We start from the raw sequence: 20,931 nt of genomic DNA on the forward strand, positions 1-20,931 counted from the left end.
TAGATGTAAGTGAACACTGGGGCACATAGTAAATGCAAAACTTTTTTCTGAATACGTCCTTATTCTTGCTTCCTGCAAGCAAAGTTTCATATTTTTTTTTATAGCCTAAATGTTAACCTCATACCTAACTTACATAAGAAACTAAAATATGCTAAATTCTTTAGTATTCCATATTCTCTTCTAGCTAAACTAATTTATCACAAATGATCTGAGTTCTTAGTAAGGCCATATGTCAGCTATCTTTATTAACTGTTCATGTTATCTGAGCCACTTTAATCCATATAACAATAATGACAGAAAAATAAGCTAGCTGATGGATACTTTTCTATGAAATATATAATATCATTCTGTATTTTCCAATAAAATCATGTTTATTATCTTTATTTATGGGCATACTTTCACGTTTCATTCCTATATCACATTGAGTGTTTTTTAAAATTTCAGGTCGATTCTCAGAAACTGGTGTAAAAGCCCATTATGTGAGTATTTGGCCACTTGCCCCATGGCTTCATAGTAGTGTACTTGGTAGGTAAAAATGGCAAAGAGAGTAGCTTACTGTATTTGGTGGTTGCATTTTTTTTATTTGTTTTTTCTCTTTAATAATCAGTGTGTCAGTCAGTTTTCTATTACTATAAAAATTACCTGAGATAATGCACTTATAAAGAGAAAAGGTTTATTTTCATTCAGAGTTTTGGTGGTTTCAGTCCATCCTTCGTTGACCATGTTGTTTTTAGGCCTCTGTGGTGAGGCAGAACATCATGGTGGAAGTAGGTGTCAAAACTGTATACCTTATGGCAGAGACCCAAAATGAGAGAAAGAGAAAGAGGCTGGGGTCCCAATATTCCCTCAAGAGCACATTCCCCATGAGGAAGGCCTCCATCTAGGTACCGCCTTTTAAAAGTTCCACCACCTTTCAATATCACCATAGTCTGATGACCAAATTTATAGTTAACATATGGGCCTTTTTGAGACCCTTATTCAAATCATTGCAATAGGAAATGGATATCAGCTATCAACTCATTTTGACTGAAAAATGGCATACTGGATAACACGATTGGAACAATATACCAGAAATGCTTTTAGTACCTACCATGTCTGGGACTTCTGTTTGGACATGACAGTGACCTTATAAAAGGTATATATTGCATATGCCTTATTTTTAATGCAGACTCCACTGTGTATACACTCAGGAAAAGAAAAATTCATATAAATACTTTTTACTACATTTATTGAGACATCATATATTAATGCATGTTACCTTTGGCCTCTACAATGACAAGAGATGCTCCAAGTGGTGGCCATTAGCTTCCCGACATTCATTAGTATGGTTGCTTGGGTAACCTTGGTCATTGAAATTGCTGCACATGCATTTTCAATTTCTTCTCTAAGTGGTGGCAGTGTAGTAAGTTTTCTGTGACATATGCCATCTTCTAGGATCCAACATACAATATCACACTATTTTTCTTTTCCTGAAGTGACTACACATTTTTGGTGTACTCTGTATTATTCGGAACATAAGTTTAAGTATTTCTGAGATATTAATAAAATATTTCACAGCTCCATCATGAATTTCTTTTTCTGAAGTCTTTCATAACTTGAAAACCTCTGAGAGACTGTGATTATTTTGTTTATGATCAAGAAAGCCCCAAATATTTTATATTGAAAAACTGTTCCTTTAGTTTTTTTTTCCTCCCATATTTCATTACAGGCCTGATTCTCTGAACATTCTTTTGAGTCTCAGGTTTTATACATGGACTTCTGCTTTTATCTCTAGTGCACCATTTCCTGGAAATATGTTAACCTGAATCTTCTTACCTGTATGTGCATTGGATGTTCTAATCAAACTTCTAAAGAGGAGATGATTCCAGGAGAGGGCCTAGGAGGAAAAGTATTTCATGTTTATTGAGTTGATCTCTGAATCAGACACTGTATCTATGTAAGGTTCTTTAATTTAGTATGAGAAACAGGATGAGTCCATTGCCTTGATTAGGGTTGGGCAGGCTTGGATTATCAAAGGCATAGGCTAGATTAACAGAAAAGACTTCACCACATCCAATGGTCATGGCAAATTTGGAGCTAAGAGTGATCAACCCTGTGTAAAGTTGAGAGACACTGCATGTGGACTAGAGTTGTGTGTATGTATATGTATAGATCTACAGTTTACTAAACTCCACATTTCTAGGTTTTTATTTATATCCCTAAGGCCTGGCCAGTTCTAACTTTAAATACTTATTAATCTAAGAAATAGCAGCAACTGTATATTGAAAGAGAAGGAGAAGGTTCTCTCTCCACAGGGAAGCCAGACACAGACAATACCAAATTGCAAAGATAACTCTGACTCCAAATCTAAACCAGAACCTTCTATATTGTTAATACTGCTACTTTCTGCTCAGAAAATCTGCAGAGCCATGATACTAGTTTGCAGGGCTACAGCTCCTGCAAGAAACCATTCATGGACTTCAAGAGAAAACAAAGCCCTTTGCCTTTTTCTTGTCATTTTCCTTCACAATTAACTTTGCTTGGGAGACTGGAATTTGCTGCTCATGGAAGAAACCAAATATATGGACAAGACTTGGTGCATTGCTGTTTCTGCCCATTGCTACCATGGCTGGCCTGGAAGTCGTAGTGCTTGTACCTGTCAATTAATTTCTCACTGATATTGTTGACCCGAACTGAGGTTAGAGACTGTAGTTATCATAGGATCAGAGGAAACCTGAACTCTTTACCCAGCTCTAAAAATTGAGACATTAAAGCTTATTTTGGAATTATATTTATGGTTAAAACTTAAAACAGTGATACAGATTGTGAATTGTGAGGTGTAATAAATAGCCAAAGTGGCAGCTCTTGGCTAAGATGTTCTGTGCTTGAGAGAACCAGGCTATAGTTATTAACTATATTTTTAACTTATCTTCTTATTTTAGAACTCTGAACTATGCTGTTTCTTGCACTTATGAAAAATACGTTTTTCATACTCAAGAAAGATCATTTTCTTTATGTCACCTGCTAACTAAACACCAAATTGTGGAAATGTTTGCTAATGTGCGTATGTGTGCATTTATATGCTTGTCATGACAAGACTCTGTAAATGGTATCCTGGTTTTAAAGATTCTCTATATTGTGATCATTTCCATGTCCAGCTTTGCTAGTCATTTTCCCCTTGATACAAATAGTTAATTAAATTTAAAATTTGCTTATAGATGGGCACAAAAGAGAAAAAAGAAATGAAGGAAAAAATGGAAATAAGACCTTTTGCAAATAGGAAGGGAAAGAGTTGGCATAGGCAGCAGATGAAAAAAAAATTAAGATGTGTTATAGACATGTACCAACTCCCTATGATAAATGTAGTCATTATATACAGCAAACACGTACCAATAAAATAAAAAATAAAAAAGAGTTTTAAAAACTTTATTTGGATAACCAAGACAACTGAAACTAAAGTTCACTTTAGTGCATAATAACATTCTCAACTATGTAGTTCACTCCACTAATTATATAGAAATTTGAAAAAGAGATACTTTTGTTAATATAATCTAGGAAATCTTTGTAATTGTGATTATTTGGACATACAGCCTAAAGAGAAAAATATAAAAGCAGACATGTCTAGGACAATAATCAGCAATGATGTACTATTATCATCTATATATTGATTTATTGTAGAAAATCTAACAACCAATGAATATTGTCACTTGCCTTGACCTACATGACTATACAACTTCTCAACTTATTTTTGCTCTTCACAGAATTTTTCTGACTTGTGATTTTCTTGACAACAAGTAGCTGTTTTTAGTTTCACAATTATAGCCAATAATACTATAAGATACAAATTATAAACAATGTAAAAAACTTCAAGTAGCAGTGAGCAACTAGCTGGAAAGTAAATGCAAAATTTTGATGATAGAAAAAACAATTCAGTTAGTTGTGCTTTTAAATTTTCTTGGACCACAGGCAATGTTATACTAACATTTACTGTATTTCTGAAAAAACTTTTTTGAAAGAGGGTCTTGCTATGTAGTACAGGTTGGTATTGAACTTACTATATAGCCCAGTGAGGCCTTGGACTCACAGTGAACCTCATGCCTCAGCCTCCCAAGTGCTGTATTACAAGGGTGCACCACCAAGCCTGGCTTAATAAAACTTATTTTAGTGGGCATCAGTATGATTTTAAATACTTAAATTTTATTTATCTGTATGTTATTTCAAAAGGCTGGCAGATTTCTAACAGCAAGTCAGTTGTAGTAGATTTATGTATAGCACTACTTCATGATTTAGAACTAGAAGAAAAATGTTATAATGAATTTGCTCTTAAAATAGAATGATGAAAAAAGGAAATAGTATGTTTAATAAATGAAGAAACATTTCTAACCTTAAAATCAAGATCTAGGAAGACAGAAAAGGACAGAATTAACAAGATCAATCATAAAGAATTGCAAAAGAAACAATGAAATATAAACCCTTCACTGTAAGATATTCAAGAACAATTAGACTGTCAGTTGCTTTTCCAAGTCATCTCCCAAAATCTCAGTCAAACTGGTAGGCCCAAAGCAGAAGACTGGAGAAAACTTTGGGACACAAGAACACTGTCACAAAAATAACCCACAGATCTTGACATCTGGGACCCAGCTTGTCAGTCACCAAGCATAGTGACATCACACAGATTTTCTAGCATTTTAGTGATTTCACTTATAAAATCAATGTGTAGCTGGAAGATACCAAACATTTGAAGAAGGTTTCCAACTTGAACAAAACAAATATAAAAATAAAAGAATAAAAGCAAAAGAAGAACTCAGAGGACATATGTGGAGCCCACTGTGTGGAATGAAATAAGCTTAACTCAGAAAGACAAATTCACATGTTCTTTTTAATTTGTGAAATCTAAAAATATGACAAGAAAGTACATGGGAAAATATTACTAGATGAGAACAAAAGAATAACAGGGATGGAGAGGGGTGTAAGGGTGGACAGTGAAGGAATGAGTATGAGCAAAATATATTATACACATTGGAAACTCCCAAAATATGACCCTAGGGAGGAGAGTAGGACAAAGGGGGGTGATGGAATGATTCATTCAAATGATCAAAGCATATTAAGTGCATATATGAATCTGCCAAAATGAAACCCATTAATCCATATAATCAATAAAAAATTAGTGAAAAAAGAAAATTGCCCTATATATTGAACAAAAATAAGAAAATCATAGAAGAACTATAATTAGGGGCTGGGGATTTAGCTCAGTGGCACAGTGGCTTCCTGGCAAGCACAAGGTCATGAGTTCGATTCTTAGTACTGGAAGAAAACAAAAGAAAACAAAAAAACAAAAACAACAAAAAAAACAAGAACTATAATTAAAACAGTAGCATACAAGAGGCATGGTAGTTGGCCCTTGAAGGATATTTTATAGTTGACATTATTTAGAATTACTTGTACATGGCAATGATAAAAGCAGATTGCTAGAGTTTTAGTGTTATTTTTAAATACTCTACAATAACTCCTTATTTCCTATATCCCACAGCAATCACACCTACCACCTAGCCCCTGATATGCTGCAAAGTTAATAACTTCCCTGTGATGAATGAAATATGTGCATTCAGTTCAGGTGGAGCAGCTGCATGGAGTCTCCTGATAGGGTTTTTCTGACAAGATCTGGTCAATTGACACGGAAAACAGCTTCAAAACTTGTTGAACATATAAAATGGCTTTGTGCTACTTCAAATGGAAACCTAGAAACTTAAAATGTTCACAACTGTTTAATACAACAACAAATATAAACACATAAAGGTAAATCATGGTACAGTACTTGTGTAAGTAGAGAATGATAACTATATAATCATAATATTTGCAATAAAATATTGGTAAGAACATAAAATATCATTTCCTATAATACAAAGTCCATAAATACTATCAAAAATTAATAGATAAAAAGTAACAATAATTTTTTATGTAAGTACGGAGGTGAGAGTAAATATCCCAAAAACGTACAATATCCCTGGGAAACCACGGGAGACTGGTTCCAGGATCCCTTGCAAATACCAAAATCTGTGGATGCTGAAGTCCCTCATAGTAAAAGGAGTAGTATTTTCCTATGACCTATGCACATCCTCCCACATACTTTAATCATCTCTAAAACTGCCTATAACACTGGATACAATGTAAATGCTATGTACATAGTTGTTGTTCTGCATTGTTCAGAGAATAATCAAAGGAAGAAAGGCAGAACATGTTCAGTCCAGATGCCATTTTTTTTTCCTGAATGTTTTCCACCCTGGTTGTTTGCATCCACAGATGCAGAACACACAGACGCTGAGAGCCAACTATAGGTGGATCTAGTGATTGGAAGGATTAGAGCTCAGGGAGCGTATGAGCCCTTCTGCTCACTGTGACCCTTAAGCAAAATGTAGGTACTACTTTGATTAAACTAAAAAAATGAAGATTATGTGGATTTAATCAGAAGAAAGTGATTAAAAACGGCATAAATAATTTCTCATACTTCCATAGGCTGTCATATAATGTAGAAGTCAAATATGAGATCTGCCACATTTATTTCACTCTATACGACTGTATTTTATTGCCTTTAAAAATCTTTCATAATTCAAATATAGCATTTATTATTAGAATGAGGGCTAATGCAGCTATTCTTAGATATAGCATTTTTTACATTGAGAAGACATTTATTTTTAACAATTTCAAAATTAATGCTTAATTTTATATGTTTAATTTAAATTTAATATTTTATAAGCTTCACTTTTAGAAAAGTAAATCATTTGGAGATACTTTTAACTTTAATAAGTATGCATTTTAAAAATCAAATGTTTGTATAAGGTTTTGTCAGAGATTAAGTGATCTTCCTAGATGTAATTTCAAATTTGATCAAGTTAAATTGGTACCTGTGAATCTAAATATTCTAGAAAAGATTCTGCCTTTTAGAGTTACAAGCTCGGGAATGATTTGCAAGTAGAAATCGTCTTACATGTAAGGCAAACGATTTAATTTCATGAATCTAGAGAATACTGAAAACTTTTAAAATTGAAAATGTTCATCCAAAGTGATTCGGTTTGTATCTGTGCACCTTATTTGGCAAATTAAAGCTGGTATAAAACTACTAATTCTATTAAAGATATGGCAGTTCATTACCAAACAGTGAAGAATTTCGTGATACAAAAAGCAAGGAAGTAAATGTTCTCTGAGGGCGTGTTAACACCTGATGTATGGTAAAGGGATAATGCTTAGATTCTTCATTCAGCAGCAAAAATGCCCTGTCCTCAGTGCTTAACAGCATGTTTTGCCTTTTAACCTAAGATTAGATAACTTGAGTCTAGAGACAACTACCCTATTTCCACTAAATGTAATTACTATCTAATAAACAACTACTTAATGGTAATCAGTTTTGTAATACTAAGCAATCTTTAATTTTTTTTTGCTCTAAAAGTACAATTAAAAATGAAATACTTTGTCTATTGTTGTCAGTTACTTACAGGAGACTTTCAACTGGAATTTTGTAAATGAGGCTCTCAACAAGGTATAAATTAAGAGAGTTTATTTTTACTCTGAAGCTGGGAGTTAATATCCTTCTATCACAGTAAAACAATAGTTTTAAGATCATGAGTCATTTTGTGATCATTCCTCTCATGGTTTACTCTCAGATGAATATGTTTCCTATTTTATATCCACTCTTCAGACTAGTTCTTTCCCTTGAAATTTATTTTAACGGACATATTGGGGTTGGCTAGTGCTTGCTTGAGCTTTTCCTGTTAAGAACTCTGTCATTCTAGTCTAACAGCTTTGTATATGATTCCAACATTGCAGTTCACAGAAGAACTTTAACCTACAATCCCAACATCCTTATTACAGAAGGGACAGGAACAAATGACAGATGACCTGGCTGTCTTCTGAACTGTGTTCCAATTGACCTATTTTCCAATTATACCTTTTTCATATTAACATTGTGCATTATGCACATTCATAAAGAACAAGAGGTAACTCTTACAAAAGTAGACTACATACTAGCATGAAATGGATATTATATTTCCTGTACAATTTACTGAAAAGGAAACATTAAGAACACAGAAATAAAATGAGACTGAAGGTCTGAATTATCCATAGCTGTTTCAATACTGCTATGATAAATGGAAAAATTAGCATTTCAGCACATATTCATTGTATTTTATATAGCATATGAGTATTATATGTTGCCAAAATAAAAATGTTCTTCATATTTATCCTCAGTAGTTGACTGACCAGAACTCCAAAAATATCAGAAACATTTTAGAGCAACTTTATAAGAATTGTTTGCCCTTGCAGTCTCCACTTTAGCAACATAAGTCATAAGGAAATCATGTCACTCCACAGGATCACATCTTTGCAATCTCATATATGACAAGTGTGACTATGTATGTGTGTGTGTGACAGAAGAAATTAGATGTATATTATACAGTTAAATTCAGGGAAGTCAGCAGATGATGTCAAAAAAATAAAACACAAAGCCCATAATACTCAAAAATTAAAAATGTATTTATAGGAGCCCATTATCACTCAGACATCCTTCCTTAGAGAGTACCAATAACATCTTAAATTAAACTCCTATTTTTAATACTTTAAAAATATTTTGATTGATGCATAAATGCTTAATTTTTATTCTTTTTAGAGGTGTAGATAAAAAGGAACTTGTGCAATGTAATAATATACATTAGATATAGACAATGTGTCTCAATAATAAACATGGACTATTCATTATTTTATTATAAATAAATGAGAAAATTCCAGAAAGAAAAGTTAGCTTTATAAATCTGTTGACTAAATTATTCATCATCACAGGCCAAAAAAAAAACACCATCAAGAAAAAATAAATCTTTCATTCTTGCCTAGAATATTTAGCAGTTATTGAAAAAGTAGGTCAGTAAAATAACTGGATTACTGAAAATAATCAGAACTGACAGGTAGCTACTAGAAGTCTATACACTATAGATTTTCGGTTTGAATGTTTTTGTAAATCTGGCATTTCTTAGGAAACAGAAGAGAATTAATAAGATTATGCTAATATATAGCATAAATTAAACTGTTTGATACTACTTATACTATAGAAGACTGCTACTGGACACTGTTAAAAGTTAAATTTAATCATTTTATATTTCTATTCATTTTATATTTTTCTAAATTAGAAATATTCCAGATCTATTACATTAATTAAATTATTTTAATATGCAAATATAATGTGGATGAATAGGTTATAATGATTAACTTCAAAATGATAGTGACATTTCAGATAGTATTATATTTTAATGTTCAGGCAACAAAAGTTATCTAAATGATGTAAATAAAAAAGGTCTAAAAAATATACATTGCATCATAATACTGTATCCCATAAATAAATTTAAAAAGAAAAAGAAAATAGTCGTAAGCAGTAGTAAATGATTTTTAAAATAATAGTTTCACCAGTACTTAAGACTTTTGCATTATTCTATATTAAAATTTAACACATAGATGGGAGGCTAAAATTTTAGAAGAGTGACAATGGAATTACTCATGCAGGCTAACATTTTAAATCATATTTTTCTGAAATGTTTTCTTATACAACTTGATGTGTCACTAGATTAAACATTTTCTGGATTTCAAATTGATGGTAAATATCTTTGCCCCCAGTTGAAGATTCCGTGTCAAAAATGCTGTCTGCAAGAAAATGCATCACTCTAATGTGTATTTTAAATCTATTAGTAAAGCCACTTTCCACCTTTGTAATTTGCATAGAACACACTGAAGCAAAGAAGCTCACAGTGCCTTCCAGCTCGATGCTAATAAGGTCACAGGGGGAAAAAAAAAGTTATTCCACATATATCTCCATAACATTCATGTCTTTCTCTAAACTACACTGAAGATTCCTTTTTTTGGTTATACTTCAAAAATTTACAACACTTTCAAATAAAATATATCTTTACCATTTTTCTAAAGGAAATTATTACACATTGCCCTTAACTGATCTATTTTTAGGAGCCAAAAGCAGCAGGGTATGTCAGAAAGGGCTGCTTCATGAATTATGTATTTGTCCTTTTCCACTTGACTACATTCCCTTTATTTTGTGAATCCCTGAAATCCTGAAACAGTAAGTTTTAGGTTGAAATTTTCAGAATCTTCTAGCCACATGCTTGTCCAGCTATATCTTTCAGCTAGTTCCTTATGCCCATAAGAAGCCATTTCCAAACTCTTTATAAAGTACATGAAATATATTATACAAAAAATTGAACTTTGCAGGTCATTTGCAATTGTGTTCTTTTTGCATCACAAAGGTAATAATCGCTTCTTTCATTTTAACTTCCCTAAACTCATACTTAAATCTTCAAAGCATACTCATTTCTCAGGACTTAAGTTATACTGTAGACCATACATTTTATTATCGGATTAGTGATTTATTAAAAAATGAAGATAAATATTCAAAACAGAAAAAAAAGTCAGACAACTCTTACAATTCCCATTAGTTGACTTTTGTAGCTACATAAGTATAAACTTTACATGTACAAACTTCTTCCGTAAAGATTTGTGGAACAAAAATAATTCTCCTAACATCTGTGACTAATACTCCAGAAATAGAACTTTTTGTGGTCCCCGAGCTGAATATTTAACATAAAAATATTGATTTGTTCCTCAGTCTCACAAAAACATTTACTTTGGACATGAATAGGAGGATCTGTTATACTGCAAGAAGTTCTCCCTCAGACCTTCTGCATCCCGTTGTCTTTATCTAATTCCAACATCTCAGATACCAAAGACACCGGATCACAATGGTTCACAATTGCTTGTCATGCGTGACCTTCTGTATTTTGTCTGCTATTTTCTTTGCCCCTGGAAAAATTGAAGGGGGGAAAAACAATTTTACTGCCTTTCCCAAGGGTCACTCATGCTTACTGCTCTTGCTGGAGCAGGTGAAAGAAAATGAAACTCCTTTTCCATAGACTGCGTTTTGAACCTTAGAAGTCCAAATTGGACTATTTAAGTAAAGGCTGCTTAGGCTATTCCTCATGATTCTGGCAAAATGAGTTAATAAGTTAGTTTAGATTTATTATGTACTATTTTTATGATATCCTGTTTAAATTGGTGATATTTTCCAAACATCTTAGAAATCAGTATTGCTTTCTTTGATAACATTTTAAAATTGGAAACATAAAACATAATATTATGTAAAATAGAAGTGTACTACTTCAAGTAAGTAGAAGATTTTTTGCTTGCAAATGAAATTTCTTCTGTGAAAGTCATTTTATTTGCAACAAATAAATACTACATTTGCACTGGAATAATTTTTCTGGAAGTTCTTTAATATGTTTCAATGTTTATCTCCACTGAAGTATTAAATGTTAAAACTTTAGTTAATTGATATTTTAATACATCGAGATATGTATTGAGTGTGAACAGCAGTGAATGATGTGTAAAGAGATGTGAGTGTGGAAATATAAAGTTTGCAAAGTTAATTGCAGCAGTTCTAAAATTTTAAAATTGTTACTGGAGAAATGGAAGCTGTCGCTTATTCACATTTATCCCTTAGCTATTGTTTACTCCTTAGAATTTATTCAAAGTATCCTTCTATTCTAAACTTCACACCTATATACTCACCTTCTTATACATATATGCACATATATATAAGTTTATATTTATCTTTTGAACTTATATACTTCCTATCTTTTAGGATTAAACTAAATTTCAAGTGAGAATAGACTTTTTCAGACACTATAGGTGAGTGGTTTGTTAAGAATACTTAGTTGATGGTTTCACAGACTTTATGCATACTTTTATTACAAACCAATGTTGGTAACCAATACAAAAGTATATCTCTTGTTTCCAGTCTCTTCTTCATATGATGGTTATGTTTATATATGACAAAGTTATGAGATATGTATGTATGAGCTTTGTATTGAGAGCAAGTTACTACACTTGTCTATTGGCTTATTTCAATTTGTTTCCTCATGGTGCTTAAATTTTCCTGAAGAGATACTAGTGAAGTTTTCCAAACTGATGTGCATCTGTAAGCACTCATAGCTACTCATGTATACATTCTTCTAATTATTAAATTGGCATTTACTTCCACATTTACTTATAAAATGCATAATTTAGATGACTCATAAAATTAGAAGAAATATGTCATTTTATTCTAAAAGAATTCAATTTTAGTAGTTTACTAAATCTGTAAAAATTATTTATGGAATGATGGTATATGCCTCCTTCTTTATCTATTTTTTATCTATTTATCAATTTTTTAGAAAGCTAATATAAACAGAAAAAAGTTTGCTCTTTTACTATAAAGTTTGATTCTCTGGTGTTCAGACTGTAGCTAAGACTGAGACTGTAGAATACAAATATAATAGAAACTGAAGCTTGTGATAACTTTGCCCTCTGAAACAGAGGCTCTGTTTTTTGCTTTTAATTATAATGAGATGCACTATTAATAATCATCAATTAAAAATCAAAATGTTTCATGTGCTATTTTCCATTTCTTTTTCTCATTCACTTATATAATCTATGATTATTGAATATTAAACCATGTTCCCTATCAAAAGAAAAAGGAAGACAAAGCTGATTGCCATAGCTAAACTATCTGTTGCAAAGATTACATGGATTATGGAAAGCCATTTGTTATGGCATGATGTCAACCCGTTTTTTTCAGTGTGAGACACTGGGCATTCACCTTGCATTCCAGAAGTGGGTACTCCATGGAGCTTGTGTCCCCACACACTTGATATCCTCTTACTGCTCATAACTCTAGTGTCTGTTCACAGTGAAGTGTCAGTTTGAATAGTATCCACTCTGTAATCGTTTTCCAGTTTTCTCACTCCAAACTGATAGCTCGTTCTTCTGATTATAAAGCCCTTGTTTATGTTAATACTCTAAAAGTTATGTGTGATAGCTCCATTACTTGTTAGCTTCTTCAGAAAAAAAGACCAGCTGTTACTCTTCTGTATTCTTTTTAGCACCTAATCCTCAGAATGTATACCGAATAGGACAGAATTTCAAAGATAACTCTATTGTAATGATTAGTTTTATGTGTCCACTTCACTAAGTGCCCTGATCTTTGATTGCACCGTTCCTGAGTGTGGTTGTGGTGGTGTTTCTAGAGAAGATTATTACACTGAATAAAGATCACTTTCCCTAAAATGTTAGCCTTGTATAATCTCTTGAAGACAAGAGTAGGACAAAAAGTCTGAGACTTTGCTTTCTCTGCCTGATGGTCTTCAAACTGGAATTTCAGTATCCTCTTGCCTTTAGACTTATACTGCACCTTACACCACTATCTCCTTTCTCGGGCCTTTGGATTTAGACTGGAATATATTGATATACCTATCAATTCTGATTTTGAGAACATAGACAAATAATCAAGCATTCATTTGGGCAAAGGGATATTTATAGGTTTTGATTATTGCCAAAAGACCCATCTTAAAAGGAATGTTTTCCTTCCATTATTTATATCTATAATCAAAAATTATCTTCAAGGAAGAAATAGGGAATTTGGTAATAATTATTGTGAACTGTTTTGGTTATGAAATTACTGCTTTTAAAATAGGATTTATAGACTATAAGGGAAAAATCTGTGTGTCTACTTTGCTTCTTCTTTCTTTGGTTTTGTTTTTACTTAATTAAGTTTATTGGTACGTTTCAGGTGTACATATCACCTTCATCATAGAGAATTTGTACCTGTACATGATATATCTTGATTCTTTTTTTCCCTATTTCCCTATCCTCATTTCAACCTCTCGTCCCCTCCTTATTTTTTTTTTTTTGTCCCCTCCTTATTTACAAGACATAAGTTTCCATTTTTTCTTTCATTCCTCAGGTTCTTTTATTTTTTTTTTTTCCTTCCTTGATTTCCTCCTACCTCTTTCCCTAGTTCCCCTTCCCATTTGAACATTTTCTTCCTATCTCACAATATCTATTCTACATTTTGGTCTTTATTCACACTTTCAGGTTCTCACACTAGAGAAACTGTGGTATTTACACATGTGTGTCTGATTTATTTCACTTGAGAGTATGTTCTCAATGTGCATCCATTTACCTAGAAATGGTTCAAGATTATCCTTCTTTATGGCCAAATAGTACTCTGTGGCATTAAAGAACCCCATCTTCTTTATACATTCATTGGTTGACGGACATTTGGGCTATTTCTAAGATTTAGTTACTATAAATTGTGCCATTATAAACATAGATGTGCATATATCACTGTGATATGAAGCTTTTAATCCCTCTGGGAAGATGTCCAGAAGGAGAATAGCTGAGTCACATGGGACAACTAATCCTAGTGTTTGAAGAATCTCTACACTGATTTCCACAGTGGTTGCACCAGTCTACACTCCCACAAATGATGAAGGATTTCTTTTTCCCCCACAGCACTGTCAGCATTTGCTATTGATTTCTTCACAATAACCAGTCTTTCTGGACTGAGATGGAATATCAGTGTTATTTTAATTTGCATCTTTCCAATGACCAGTGATATTGAACTTTTTTCATATATTTATTTCCTGTTTCTACTTCATCTAAGAAATGTCTATTCATTTTAGATGTTCATTTTTGGATTGGGATTTTTTTTAAATTTGGGAGGGTCTGATTTTTTTGACTCCTTAATATATTTCTTTGAGAAATAGCTGACAATTTTTTTCTCACACTGTGGGCTTTCTCTTTACTCTGTTGTTTCTCTTGTTGGGCAAAAGTATTTTTTTAATATGATGACATCCAAGTTGTTGATTCTTTGTGATACTTCCTGTGAAGTTGGGGTTTGTTCATAAAGTCTTTGTCTGGACCTATATCTTCAATAGTTCTACCTATTATCTTCCAGCAGATTTAGTGTTTCTGTTTTAATGTTTAGATCTTTGACCTACTTTGATTTTAGTTTAGTGAGTGTTGAAAGATATGACTCTAGGGTTTATCTTCAGCACTTAGAAAACCGGTTTTTCCAGCACCAATTATTGAAGGGGATATCTTTCTTCCAGTGAACTTTTTTGGATCCTTCATCAAAGATACTGATATTAAGTATATCTTGAGCTGTTTCTGCATCTTTTTGTCTGTTCCACTAATATTTGGATCTGTTTCTTTCTTTCTTTTTTTTTTTTTTCTTGGCCAGTACCATGCTGTTTTTATCACAATAGTTTCATAGGACTGTTCACATCAAGGATTATGATGCCCCCTACTTTGCCTTTGTTGTCAAGAAACGCCTTTGCTATTCTAGGTCTCTTCTGATTTCAAATGAATTTTAGTATTTTTTTAATTCCATGAAATATTCTTCTGAATTTTGATGGGAATTATGTTAAATCTGTATAAAAACTTGAGGAGTATGGCCGTTTTACTATGTTGGGTCTCCCTACCCAAGAACAGGGAATATCTTTTCATTTTCTGATATCTTCTTCAATCACCTTTTTCAGAGTACTGTAGCTTTTACTTTCTTCATTAGATTGATTCCTAGACATTTCATTTTTTGCATGCTGTTGTGAAAGGTGGAATTTCCCTAATTTTTCTCTCAATCACATCATCTGCAAATAATGATAATTTCACTTCTTGCTTTCCTATCTTTACTTCTTTTTTTCTCTCTCCTAATTGCTTTGGCTAGCATTTCCAGAACTATATTGAATAAGAATGCTGATAGTAGACATCCTAGTCTTGTTTCTGATTTTAGAGTAAAACATTTCAATTATGTCTATTTAGTATGATTGTCATGATTTGTGTCTAAATTTCCTCCAAAAGTCTCATGGAGTCATGAGAAGGGGCTTTTCAGAGGTGGTTGAATCTAGAGTGTGTGGTTCTGGGAATAAGGGTGGGTGATCAGTTCACTGATTGGTTTGGCACTGTCCTAATCCCAGGAGCCTATATAGAGTATACAAGGGGTTGTAAAGGTTCTGTTGTTGTTCTGCTGCTTCCTCCACCATGAACTGTTCCCCTCTGCCATGCGTCACTTGCGTAGGAGCCAAGTGACTATGGACTGAAACCTGTATATACTGTGAGCTAAATAAAGCTTTCCTCTTTTAACTTTGGGTGCTGAGTATTTTATCTCAGTAATGACAGAAAATTAGTGAAGACAATGATGTTGGATGTTTGTTTGTAACACATGTATTTTATCAGACTGACATAAAAGCCATATATTTCAATTTGTATAAGGTTTTTATCATGCATGGGTGTTGGATTTTGTTAAATGCTTTTTCTGCATCTATTGAGATATTGTATGGTTTTGGTTCTTAATTTTGTTAACATAGTGTATTACATTTATTGATTTACAAGTTTCACCATCCCTGCATCCCTGGAATGGAACTTACTTGGCCATGGTGTATCTTTTTGATGATTTGCTGCCAGCATCTTACTGAGGATTTGTGCATGTAGGTTTATTACAAAGACTGGCTTGTAGTGCTCTTTTTTGGTTGGATCCTTCTCTGGCTTTGGTATCAGGGTGTTTCCAGGGATGACTTTGGGAATATTGCTTCCCTTTATATTTTAGTAAAGAATTTGAGAAGTAGCAGCATTAAGTCTTCTGAAAATTTCTTATAGAAATCAGCAGTCAATCCATCAGTACCTGGGCTTTTATTGTTAGTAGGGTTTTAATTATATTTTCAGTTTCATTAGCTGATATTAGTTTATTTAGAATTTTTATATCTTTTTGATTCAGCTTTGCTAATTTATATGTATAAAAGAATCTGTCCATTTCTTCTACAGTTTCTATCTTATTAGAATGCAAATCCTCAAAGTAGGTATACCTGATCTGGATTTCTGCAGAATCCATTGTGATTTCACCCTTTTGATTCCTAATTGCACAGACTGAATGTATTCTTTGCATTTTTGATAAGGTTGTCTAAAGATTTGTTGATTTTTTTAATCTTATAAAGAACCAACTTATAAATTTATTGATTCTTTGTATTGTTTTCTTAGTCTCCATTGCATTAATTTCTGTTGTGATCTTTATAACTTTCTTCCTTGTAAGAGCTTTGCACTTCACTTGCTCTTCTCTTTCTAGAAGGCTGATGTTACACCATTAATTTGTTCATTTGAGCTCATTCTGCTTTCCTGATATGGGAATTCACTGCTATAAATTTCCCTTGTAGGACTGCCTTCATCGTGTCATATAAATTCTTGAATGTTGTATTGGTATTATCATTTAATTGTGAAAGCTGTCTAGTTTCTACTTTAATGTCATCTATAATTCAGTGGTTGTTCAGGAGGGTGTTATTTAATTTTCATGTGATTGTAAAGTTTTTGTGGGTTTTTTTGCCATTGATTTCCAATTTCATTATATTATGGTCTAATAATATGAATGGGATAAATTCAGTTTTTCTGTATTAACTTAAGCATGTTCTGTGAGCTAGTATGTGGTATATTTTGGAGACTGCCCGGTGTTCATCTGAGAAAAATGTATATTCTGATGTTGTGGGCTGGAACACTATGTATACATCTACTAAGTCCATTTGTTCAAAAGTTTGGTTCATATTGATTGATAATATTTTGTCTAGTCAATTTGTCTACTTATGACAGTGGTGTATTGAGAATCCCCATTATAATTGTATTAGTGTTCATTTGATTTTTCATATCCATTAATATTTGTTTTATATAGTTGAGTGCACTGGTATTTGGGGCATGTATATTTATGACTGTTGTCTCTTCCTCTTGGGTTATTCCATTTACAAGGATGCAATGACTTTCTTTGTCTCTCTTAATCAGTCTTGGCTTGAAATTCACTTTGTCTGCAAATAGAATAGCTACTCCTGCTTTTTCTGTGTTTCTGTTATGTAGAGTATTGTTTTCCATCTGTGATGTCCAATCTATGAATTTCTTCTTGAAATAAATGTGTTTCTTGTATGCAGCATATTGTTGGATCCTATTTCTTAATCCATTCTGCAAGTCTGTATCTTTTGGTAGTGAATTGAGTCCATTAGTATTAATTTTTATAACTGATATGTATTGATTTATCCTTGTTATGTTATTTCCCTGCTATTGAGTCCCTTTTAATTCTGCTCTGTTTAATGGCTTTCCTTGCCTAGCATTTGAATTCTGTTCAGGTTCATGGAGTTATAATCTTTGTTATTCCTTTATATAATGTCCATCAAGACATTTTGAAGTGCTTGTTTGGTGTTCATAAATTTCCTCAGGTATTCTTTGTCTTAGAAGTAACTTATTTCTCCATCAATTTTGAAAGATAGTTTTATGGGTTACACTAATCTTGCTTGGAGGTTGTTCTCTTTTAGGGCTTGAAATACTTCACTCTAAAATCACTTTGACTTGGGATTTTCTGTTGAGAAGTCTGCAGTGATTCTGATGAGCTTTCCTTTATAGATGAGCTCTTTATTTCTCTAACAGCTCTTAATATCCTGTCTTGTGTTGAATTTCTGGAATCTTAAAAATTGTAGGGACTTGTTTAGATTTTTTTTTAATCATGATTGATTGGAATCATATATAAGTCACTCATCTGTATGTCTATTTTTCCCTGTTTGGAAAGTTTTGTGGCATAACTTCTGTGAACATGGTTTTTCTGATCTTTGTGTTATCTCCAGCTTTTTCATCAGCTCCAATCAATCTTATGTTAGTCTTTTTTGCACCATATAGCAGCCTCTGGATTGATTTCTCATGGCTCCTTTCTATTTATAAGAAATCTTTCCCTTTATGATAGCTAACTGAAATCCTGCCTTCTATATATTAGATTCTGTTCTCACATTGGCTCATTCTGATGCATATGCTGTTAATGGAAGTTGTAATCCCCTGGACATCTGTTTGAATCCTTTTCATGGATTCCATTCCTTTCCTATGCTGCATATTCATGATTTCTATTATTTTCCTAAGATCTTCTGTTTCTTATCTGTATCTGCTCTAGAGTCATTAAGAATGTCTTTCATCATAGTCACCATCTCTGTTGTTACCTGAGAAAACATTTCTGATTTCATTTTTTCTAGCACCTCATTCATCTGCTTTGTTACTTCCACTGTTATCACTTCAGAGAGTCCAAGTGGGTGGCTTTTGGATTGTTTGACCACATCGCCCCTTGGGTTTGCCTTTGGTGAGCTAGAAGTCTTGGGTCATATCTTATCATTTTCCATTAGTTTAGTTTAATTCCTAAGTTGATGCTTATAAATTGCCTATATTGAACAGCTTTATTTCTACCCTTAGGAAATGACTTATTCTCAGAGGAGACTTCCAGGTATAGCTGGATTTTGGCTTTTGAGTCTGTTACAAGATCCTACCTATTCAATTTATTGGCAATAAGTTGCTGCCTACTTGGCCCAGACCCTGATTCTTTGGCACTGGCCTACAATATCTTTTATGACCATTAGGCAATCTCAATCTTAGTATACCAGGAAAAGCAACTACTTAGAACAATTATGTCACTTTGGCTAAAGTGGTATAATCAGCAATAACAATAGCAACATATACAGCCTAGAAAACAACAAATTGAAGTAACTATTTTTTGCCACTTTTAACCACATGAACTAGATTTGTAGTTATATAACAAAATCTACAATGAACAGCAAATTTGCATGCAATCAATAAGAAATTTAAAAGGGTTTAGGAAAAAAATAGAGAAATAAAAGAAGAAACTTTAAGCAAGGCTGGAGGACAAAGGAAGACGATGCAAATTCTGTGAAAATGGTGAATAAGACAAGAGGGAAAGAGAAGGCAGAAATAAAAACAAGAACAGAACAGAACATCAACAACAACTAACTTAAAACTATGTCCACACTCATATAAAAATAAGACCAATACAAATCAAAACAAATAAACAAAAGAAAAAGAATAAGAAAGAGAAAGAAAGAAAGAAAAAGAAAATACGAAAAATGTGCATGTCAAGCTGCGTTTCTGCTGAACTGGTAGTCAACATGGGCATACAGAGTCCAGATCCCAGTTGATTAATCCTGGCAAGCCAACTGTAGCTTAATGGCAGTGTAGTGGATAATCCAAGCAAGACTACACCTTTATTTGCACTGAAGTTTAGGTTGGTTTCTGTCCGTGCGGCTGGAAAGACCTGTTCAACCTGCAGCAGTCTATGTTCCCCCTCCAGCTTGAACTTGGCCCCCTGCCAGGTTGCACTGTACTCCCTGACTTTCTGCTGATTTGAACTCAGCTCTTTTACCCCTGCACTGGGAGCCAGCAGTTTCTCTGAGTTCTGAGCACAATTGGCCCTTCTCCAAGATGGCCCCCAGTCAATTGCCCTCTCCTGGTGGGTGAGCCCCAATAATTCATGAGCCACTGCAGTACACTATATCCAGTGCTTCATTCCACTGGTACATTTCTCTGTGCAGGACTCTGGTATCACCAGTGGTCACCATGCATCTGCAGGTTTGAGCTGCCCCTCCCACACAAGGTGTCAGAGCTCAGGGAGAACTACTGCCAACTACTCTTTCTTCATGGAAATTTCTCTCTTTAGTTTCCCTGTGGGCTTAAATTCTCACTTCAAATACTTCTTGAGTCCTGGGGACTCACCTCCCTCCTCTTGTCCTCCCCACACTGCTATATTCCGGTGCCTGGACTCCAAATATTGGAGAGCCTCTTTATCTGCTGCTCATCACTCCACTATCTTCTGAGAAGTCTCTGTGTTTCTACTTTGTGATACTGCTTTATCTAAGTGATGAGATCATGCCTTTCACCTCTGTGCCAATGGCTCATAGTGTTTCTAAAATGAGAAAGAAATTGTTATCCACAATTGTGTCTTTTCAATTGTATCATTTAAACCATTAACCTGTTTTTAGCAAGGCTGTTTTTAGATAGTCTATTTTTACCAAGCAAATTCTGGCATTCTTGCAACATTTTCACAGTGAAAAAGCCATTTAGATTATTTTTGCATCATTAGAACTAGATAAAATTTTAAGTTTTATATATATATGTATATATATATTTTTTTTCAAGCCTTAAGAAAAATGTTGAAATAGGGGCTGGGGATTTAGCTCAGCGGCAAAGCGCCTGCCTGGCAAGCGCAAGGTTGTGAGTTCGGTTCCTGGTACC

The 20,931-nt window shown here is 33.4% G+C and overlaps 1 long non-coding RNA gene across 1 annotated transcript in view; it reads right to left on the reverse strand.

The window, feature by feature from the left end:
• LOC102029360 overlaps positions 1–20,931 on the reverse strand; it is a 138,261-nt gene that overhangs the window by 29,881 nt on the left and 87,449 nt on the right. The window contains exon 3 of the long non-coding RNA XR_001236810.1: positions 1,816–1,876. This is a non-coding gene — a long non-coding RNA (uncharacterized LOC102029360). The remainder of the gene's footprint in view (positions 1–1,815; positions 1,877–20,931) is intronic.

The sequence above is a fragment of the Chinchilla lanigera genome, unplaced genomic scaffold (assembly GCF_000276665.1).
Source record: "Chinchilla lanigera isolate Chin_1 unplaced genomic scaffold, ChiLan1.0 scaffold00005, whole genome shotgun sequence".
Classification (NCBI taxonomy): Eukaryota; Metazoa; Chordata; class Mammalia; order Rodentia; family Chinchillidae; genus Chinchilla; species Chinchilla lanigera.